Source organism: Portunus trituberculatus, chromosome 47 (assembly GCF_017591435.1).
Source record: "Portunus trituberculatus isolate SZX2019 chromosome 47, ASM1759143v1, whole genome shotgun sequence".
NCBI classification, from domain to species: domain Eukaryota; kingdom Metazoa; phylum Arthropoda; class Malacostraca; order Decapoda; family Portunidae; genus Portunus; species Portunus trituberculatus.
The window spans coordinates 9,482,034-9,490,548 of record NC_059301.1 but is presented as its reverse complement, the minus strand read 5'-3'; positions in this window follow the sequence as shown (position 1 = coordinate 9,490,548).

The window sequence follows — 8,515 nt, the reverse complement described above, 5'->3', positions numbered from 1 at the left end:
CTCTCTCTCTCTCTCTCTCTCTCTCTCTCTCTCTCTCTCTCTCTCTCTCTCTCTCTCTCTCTCTCTCTCTCATGAAAAGTATAACAGCAAAAAATCTTTACTTAAATACCTTTCATTACCTAGGCTCATGAACGAACGATCGAGCCCCACAGATCTTCTTAAACCCTCTAGGAGTCTAGCTTGTCCTCCACACCCACACTCTTCACTTAGCTGTCTGATATTAAAGAGCACTTATCGAGCCTACATGAGCGGAACTTCATACATCTTAATCTCTGTCTATAGCTGGACTTTAGATGGTGCGAATCATTAATCTGTGACGATAGTGTGTTTAGGGTCAAAGTAGACAGTGTACTATCTTATCTGACATTGTAAGAAAAAAGACTCTTCGGGATGAGTTCTGTCTTTACACATTTGTTCAAAATCTGATAGAAATTGATAGGCTTTGCCGGAATCAAAAGCGAGACATGGGAAAGCTATGGGTACCCAGGAAAACAATGGGCTGGCTATGGGTAGAGAGGATAGGCGAGAGTGAGACGGAGCATTGCAAGTGACGTCACAGCAACATGTAAGAGAAAGAAAATTAACAAAAATATCATGTTGCACTGAACAGTTGTATTTTTTTTATGAACACCAAAATAGAACACAGAACAACACAACTTAGCACAACACACAAGTTAGAATGATAAAAACACAAGTAACGTAACATTTTGTTTAACGATTCACATTGATCCATGATATATACGTAAATTTCGTAGACATCAAGCAACAGAGACACAAATTCATTCATGTCGTTGATATCAACAGGTTTCATCGATTACCTGAGATAGTAGAAGGCGGTAGGGTTTGTGAAGGGCTCGGCGGTGTTTTGCGGTGTTTGTCAGAAAATGGCAAGAATATATATATTTTTTTTTTTCAAATTCCTGGAAAATATCTATGCAAGATCATATGTTGAAATATAAGTTGAAATTACACAATAAATTTTCTCAATATTTTTTAGCCATATATATATATATATATATATATATATATATATATATATATATATATATATATATATATATATATATATATATATATATATATATATATATATATATATATATATATATATATATATATATATATATATATATATATATATATATATATATATATATATATATATATATATATATATATATATATGTGTGTGTGTGTGTGTGTGTGTGTGTGTGTGTGTGTGTGTGTGTGTGTGTGTGTGTGTGTGTGTGTGTGTGTGTGTGTGTGTGTGTGTGTGTGTGTGTGTGTGTGTGTGTGTGTGTGTATAATACATGCATGAATACCAATAGGTGAGGATGGTGCGTGTGTTCCTGGCTTAGCTCACTGTGGAGCTTTTCCTCCCTTTATTTGCCCGATAATTTGGTTGCATGCCACTCCGTGCTGTGGAGGATGAAGTTCTAAATATAGACGGGAGTTCGTTTCGTGGCAAAACATCATCGTGCTTCTTTGATGGACGCAATTACCTCAATCTGCATGCCTTCTTTTTTGTCCTCGAAGTGGACAATTGAGTCTTGGTGAGCCCTTCCTGCAGGAATAGATGTATGTACCACTCAACACATCACGGCTCCTCAAACCTTAACTATAAGCTAGCATGAGTGAATATCAGACCACATTTCATTATGTAACAGTTATTGAAAAAGAAAACGTGCAAGTTTTTAGAAATGTTAAACTCCCACTCAAAACCTTTCAAACGTAAAACATTGGAAAAACAGAAATACCAAAAAGGATATTGAGGCAGGTGGGTGGAAGGGAGGAAGTGTCAAGACGGTCACACAGGATGCAAACGAGCCCTGGCAGCAGAGTGTGGGGCATGGCTTAGGGTGTCGATTCAAAGGGTTAGACTGAGTCAGTCTGGCGACCAGGAACACCCGCGGGAGGAAGGTACCTGTCCTCCACGAACCACAGAATTTCCAGGAATATCGGAATCATATGAAGATGTTTGTTGCATTCCTTTCATCCACACCAAAACTCATATCATTCAAATAAAACAACTACTGTATATCAAACTAGTCCTAATCTGATATAAGTGCAGCACAATAGAAAACAAGCGTGGGAAAAACAAAAAAGAAAACGCATAATAGAGAACAGAGAGAAATCAAGTCTCACTGGTTTCAAAGTCGTCAATAATGAAGAATGTCATTAAAGCCTTCAAAAAAATTCAGGAGAGTCAAATTAAGAGAAAACTTAACAAAAAAGTATGAGAGAGAGAGAGAGAGAGAGAGAGAGAGAGAGAGAGAGAGAGAGAGAAAGAGAGTGAGTGAGAGAAAATCATCTTAAATTCTAAACTAAAATTTTTCCCTCACATTTGACCGTACATATTTCAAAACTATCTCTTTGCCATCTCACTTTCCTCGTTAGCTCCATTTGGTATACATGGAAAAATAAAGATAATTAAGCACAAAGACTATGATGGTTTATTCAACTCTTACCTTCAGGAGCCCCAATATTCCTTGTGTGGTGTTGTGTTACTCCCCTATTCCTTGGTCTGTGGTCAGTTTTGTAAAGGGAATCGGTATTGTCGAGGAGTCTGTCTTCCTGCCATTGTCAGCGAAAAGAATTCCATCTACACTTTGTCTTTATTTTTCAGGTGGCTGAGGAATGTTGAAGGAAACAATATGAATTTATGTATGATATCTTTACATGTTTTATAAGTTCTTTATGTAAAATAATCTACAGATTTAGATTTGGAACGACAATGCAGGTGGAACTAAGGAAATATTAACAGTCACTACTAAGTTGTGAAACCAATGCTGAAGTATGTTGTTCACTGGTTCGTTGTGAAGATGCTTTCAGTTTACAACCGAAATATCGATGTAATACTATTTGATTATAAGGCACACTTTACCAGTTACCAGTGATACATCGGAACAAGAAAAAGTATATATATATATATATATATATATATATATATATATATATATATATATATATATATATATATATATATATATATATATATATATATATATATATATATATATATATATATATATATATATATATATATATATATATATATATATATATATATATATATATATATATATATATATATATATATATATATATACATAGTTCGAAGGTTCCACAGAAAGTTTCGAATCTTACCGGCTATTAACGTGTTGCAAGACTCAGCAAGATACTCACAAGAAACTCAATGGTATTTGAATCATGATAGTGTCCGATCTCTCTCTCTCTCTCTCTCTCTCTCTCTCTCTCTCTCTCTCTCTCTCTCATTCATGAGGTTATTACTTCTGGCAGCAGAAATACGTCCTTCCATTGAGCAAAGCTGAAATCACCCATGCGTAGTGGACGAACACGATCTTTGAGGTTGAATATTACGTGTCATGAATAAAGCTGTCACTTTTATTATCAGTGACACTTTTATTTATTACTCCTACATGCGAAACTATCTGCTTGGTTTCTCTCTCTCTCTCTCTCTCTCTCTCTCTCTCTCGCTGTCACTTTTATTATCAGTGACACTTTTATTTATTACTCCTACATGCGAAACTATCTCTCTCTCTCTCTCTCTCTCTCTCTCTCTCTCTCTCTCTCTCTCTCTCTCTCTCTCTCTCTCTCTCTCTCTCTGAAATCCATTGGGAGTTGAACCATCACCAACTCATCACGAAGTGCAAGTGACGTGACAAGTTGGACGTAATTACCTAACTTATGTGTAGTTGGCCAATGATTGTCGACTGGATTACTGCGCGTGCATCGTATCACACCGTCCACCAACACGAGTAAAAAATTGTTTCTTTTACATTAGATTTATATTTTCGTTTATAGTTGAAGTATAACTGCTCTCTTGATCCATCCAGAATGCAAGAAAGAAGAGTGACTCTTGGCCGGTGTCACACTATGCCTTCTGCTTATAGTGCACATGCAACTCTTAGTTTGGATAACATGATAATGAATCTACGCTGGCTACTGGCCAGTGTGTGATAAAGGTTATGCTGCGGTATTGCATGCGATAGCGCCGCAGTGACGCCACCACACAGTGTGACACCGGCCTTAGGAGTACTTCATGCAACATAAATCATCTTCGTTACTCTCTATATATTCTCCTTCACAATACGGCACACTGTAACAATCATAACATTAACGTGAATTAGGAAACGTTATAAGCAAAAGTATAATTGTAACCTATTGCGTAACGAAAAGACAAAATCATATATAACTTCCAGATATCCAGATGCAATACCATGACTGCAGCAACGAGTAGTTTAATACAATGTTTGACGGCACAAGCTACAGAGGCGCGTGTAGCCTGCCAGTCAGTCACGAACATGAAAGCTGCATTATATTAGTGCCTCGTAGTGCGTCACTCTCCACCCACCACCATTCGTTACTAACACAAGTCACTCCGTGGTATTTTGTAATGAAACAAATACGCATTTGGTTATGTACAAAATGTATCATTTTCTACTCGTTAATTTGATTTAGAAATACATGGAAGTTTAACAATAAAACATAATAGTACTATGAAGGCAAACAATTCAATTCTATAAAAAAAAATGGAAACAACAATAACAAAACTCCAAATTCATTAATTTATATCATAGAAATAAAAATTAATGTAAAAATGCACCATGGCACACAGTTTGTCAGACAACGAGACAAAGCAGAGTTACTATTTCGTATTACACGAGAAAAAAAAAAAAGATAAAATGCTGGTTGTCGTGTAAAACTGCAATTATCTGCATCATCACGACCACCACCACCACAACCACCACAATCAGAACCACCGCCCTATCAGTGCCCTAAAGATTTTAGAAATGCGTTACCCATTATAGTTGTATTCTCCATGTTGTATTTTCCACCTCATGATATTCCTTTTCCTGACCAGCATTTTTCAGTAAAGTCTTGCATTACACTATCATTTTTCTCTTACCATCAGTTTTAATCTTACATAGTTAGTCTGTAACCAACACTGCGTGACGAACAACAATTCTATAATCACTATCTCTGTCACTCATTAATCCTAACAACCACCACCACTACCTGTCAGTCGTGGGCTGTAGAAGTCTAAAATAGTTTCATTATGTTAAATGTTTTTCTTTTTAGGTAATCGTAAATCCTCTGATCTGCCAAAAGTCTATAAGTTGTTAAATTTGTTGTGGACATTTTTAACACATCAGGGAACTTCAGTGAGAACAATCGCACAACACAGTGGAAGAGAAAATAGCAATTTATACGACTCCTAGTGATAACAAAGCCATCATAGACACTACACTGAATATCACCATTACATATATTGTGTCACAGCGAACATCACCATCGGACACAGTAGCGCTGCAGGCACGAAACCAACCACCATGGCAAACGACACCGAACACCACCGCGACGACCTTTCCTTGACAATTCTGGCATTCGCAATTGGATAAAAACTGATGCTTACCCACGCTACTAGTCTTACACACGAATGCCTGGAAGTAATGACTGGAATGAACAGACACGAAGAGTAAACACGAAAAGCGACAAACGAGGACAATGCAGGTGAGACAAACATTACAAAGAGAAAAAGAGAAACAGAAAATTAGAGAACCAGAGATAATTATCTCACTATTTTCATGTCAGTTAGTCACGTAAAGATTAGTCTCTTGTCACCTCGCGTCACGCATATCATGTAGTTTGTTTGTAAAGTTATCCAACCCATTTGGGCCAGATTAATGAATAAATACGAGTATGTTCGAAAGAACATACTCGTGTCTATCTATCTTTCTCTCTCTCTCTATCTATCTATCTATCTATTATATATATATATATATATATATATATATATATATATATATATATATATATATATATATATATATATATATATATATATATATATATATAGTTACTCCGCGGGAGAACAATCCAAGCGCCATCCCCAGTGAAAACGTGTTTTCTCGCGGAAACGGGAGCTCAAGGCATCCTCTTCCACTACATGTTTGTTAGATTATTCTCTCTCTAAGACAACACGGTCTAAACTTTGATTAAATGTTGCGTGTATAATGGAAGCGGACGCCTTAAGCTCCCTTTTGTGCAAGAATACACGTTTTTTTTTTTTTTTTTTTTTTTAACTTGTGGGCTTTTCACGTGAATTTCTCGGCTAAAGGGGATATATATATATATATATATATATATATATATATATATATATATATATATATATATATATATATATATATATATATATATATATATATATATATATATATATATATATGTGTGTGTGTGTGTGTGTGTGTGTGTGTGTGTGTGTGTGTGTGTGTGTGTGTGTGTGTGTGTGTGTGTGTATATATATATATATATATATATATATATATATATATATATATATATATATATATATATATATATATATATATATATATATATATATATATATATATATATATATATATATATATATATATATATATATATATATATATATATATATATATATATATATATATATATATATATATATATATATATATATATATATATATATATATATATATATATATATATATATATATATATATATATATATATATATATATATATATATATATATATATATATATATATATATATATATATATATGGTGAACAAGCCAAGTTTTATTTCTTGCTTATGTTTGTGCATGGAGCACAGTCCGGTTCTGTATATCTTGAAGTTTGTGGCTGGGCCACACGAATCCTCCGCACGGCTCCTACTCATGAACTGTTGAACATAGCGGTCGGCATTATCGCGTTACTGTGATTGGTAGTGCAATGGTTCGTTGTAAAAAAAACTAAAATTTTTGGACGTGAATGCTAGGCTTCATATACATACAGGTGTGGTGTGCAGGTGTGTGACATCAGGTAGGGTTTGTAATTAGTGTTATGCTGAGTGTTAATCATAGTGTTACTGGCAAGAGGAAAATGCTGCCAATACATACTCCCGCGCATTACACGACAGTGCAGATAGCACATGAAGATGTGTCAGCGAGAAAGTTATATTATTTTCAGGTTATCAATATTCATGCTGTTGCTGTTGTTGTTGTTTTTTACTATGTACTTTATGACTGGCGTTTTACATAATCTTGAACAGTATATTACTATTTGTAAAGGGCAGAACACCACCTGACCATCACCCCTCGTTCTGGATCGTTCGGCCACTCCCGATCGACACTTCGCTCATTTCTCTCTGCCACGTATGTCTCGAGAACCCTGCTTCTTCCGGTCACTCCACGTCTCGATGCCCCAGTGAACACCTAACCGAATCTACCTCGAGCTTCGCCAACACCCAGACGGCAGAGAATTCCCTGGACTCCCCAAGGACTGGCCTCTCTTCTGCTGTCCTGACTTCACCTTCTACCTGTTTTCCGGTGCCGTCAACGAGTCTGCTTCCAGTGTTGGTGAGATTTGTGTTCCTCTGGCCCTCACTTGCTCTGGAGGGAGACTCGTGGTGAGAGCCGGATATCGGCTGATTTACAGTACCTTACTGTGGTTTGGGCAGCAGTATTTTGACATCTTATTTCGTCTCCTAGACGTAATTGTAAAGTAGCGATTGCTCCTACAGAGAAATCGGTTATGCTCAGTTCTTCTGTACATATACTTGTGGTAAGTGCCTTTGTGTGTCCTTGTGTGGGGTTCACTTGTAACTATTTATGTATACGTTTTGCTTGGCTGTATGTGGTGTGAGTGATTAAGTAATTTCTAAGATATTTGATCCATTTTTGGGTGTGGGTGTGCACTTAATTAATTTTTCCACCCCTACCTGTGAGATATTTTATCTATTTGGGTGTTTGTGCACTTCATCAATTTTTCTACCCTTCTGGTTTTTGTACATGCATAATTCATGTGTGCATGAGAATTATTTTTCGAGAGTGTTCATGGTTGACTCAAGGGTGTCTTGTTTCATGTTTCATTCATATTATGGGATTCCCTGTCTAGGTTTTTCAAATCTTTGCGTTGTTAGGTTTGTTAGTTTTGGTTCTAAACTGATGTGTCTAAGATGTCTTCTCTCGCTGAGCTTGCAGAACAAGCAGTAAAGCTCAGCCACTCAAGAGGCCGTTGCTCAGTTTGCTCTCCAACAAGCTTTCCACGGGAAGAGCGCAGGAACGTGAACGGGAAGACAGGGCCAAGGAACAAGAACGGGACGAACGTGAGAAGGAACGGGAATTTGAACTTGCCAAGTTGACCCTTGGTTTAGTTGGGAGCACGTCTTACCCGATGCTGGCGTGCGAGGATCGAATCTTCCAGCTTACCGAGGAGGTGAGGACATCACCGCCTACCTGACCAGATTTGAGCGCATTGCCGCGTTCTTAACAATCGGCGAGGAGAGTCTCGCTGTTACGCCTACCTGACCAGATTTGAGCGTATTGCCGCGCTCTTAACAATCGGCGAGGAGAGTCTCGCTGTTAGACTTGGGAGTCTACTGACAGGTAAAGCTGCTATACTCTATTCCACCTTTAGCACTGATACCATAAGCGACTTCTCTCTCCTAAACAGGGCT